This window comes from Acanthisitta chloris, unplaced genomic scaffold, assembly GCF_000695815.1.
Source record: "Acanthisitta chloris isolate BGI_N310 unplaced genomic scaffold, ASM69581v1 scaffold4868, whole genome shotgun sequence".
Taxonomy (NCBI): domain Eukaryota; kingdom Metazoa; phylum Chordata; class Aves; order Passeriformes; family Acanthisittidae; genus Acanthisitta; species Acanthisitta chloris.
This window is the reverse complement of record NW_008685240.1, coordinates 46124-46969: the sequence shown is the minus strand read 5'-3', so window position 1 is coordinate 46969 and position 846 is coordinate 46124. Positions and strand designations below refer to the sequence as shown.

The 846-nt window shown below is 38.4% G+C and overlaps 1 protein-coding gene across 1 annotated transcript in view; it reads left to right on the top strand.

The window, feature by feature from the left end:
* The window catches only part of LOC103806943 (dynamin-3-like), a gene marked incomplete at both ends in the record, with an annotated part of 41543 nt that overhangs the window by 108 nt on the left and 40589 nt on the right, over nucleotides 1-846 (top strand). The window lies entirely within an intron of this gene.

Sequence of the window (846 nt, the reverse complement as noted above, 5' to 3'; positions counted from 1 at the left end):
TCAGCAGGAGGAAAAGCATTCATGGGGAGATGTAAGCAATGTGAAGAAAGGTGCCACAGACAGTCTGGAACAAAGGCTGCTGCTTCAGAATTGTGTGCTCAGGACCAGCTAATCTCATTGTCCTGTCTGGGAAAGCAGTAAAGTCTAAATCCTAGAGCACATAGTAAATTTAATCTAAGATCAGACTCAAAGCAGTGGAGAAACATCATTACATACAATGTGGTTTGGAAATTAGCTTTGACTTACTCATTTTTCGATGAGGTTTACAGTTGTGTTAGTTAACACACCAAAATTGCTGCACTTCTACCTTTAACTCTTGCTCCAGTGCACACAGATTTGATTCTACACAGTTTATTTTCATAGCTTGTCTTTTTTGGTTGGGCTCACTGCACCAAGTAGAGCAGAAGGTGGATTGGGGGAGAACAAGGATCCTGGGTACTTGTCTGGTCAAAAATGTAAATATTTTTGTGTTTACCACTAAGCTGTGTGACTTACTGAGGTCTTTCATCAGGAGTCACCACTTTTTACTCTTTCAAGGGGCACTTGATCTGCTGTGGTGTAGCTCAGTTCTCTAGCATATGGAAAAGCAGCTATGGTTTTCCATAATTCCAATCTTCTGTTGTTGTTGCTTCTAAACCAATGTAAGCAACAGTTATCACTGGTTTACTATTGACTTCTACTTAAAATAGTAAGAAGAAATGAAATTATATCCAAACCAGCATTTAAAAACAAAAAATGTCTTTAAATTATGGGCCATAATGAAACTGGAGAAGAAACAAAATTAAAACTGCCCGTGAAACTTTAGTCTGTCCCTGTGTGTGAGGTGTAATTAAATTTTTGTGTGCA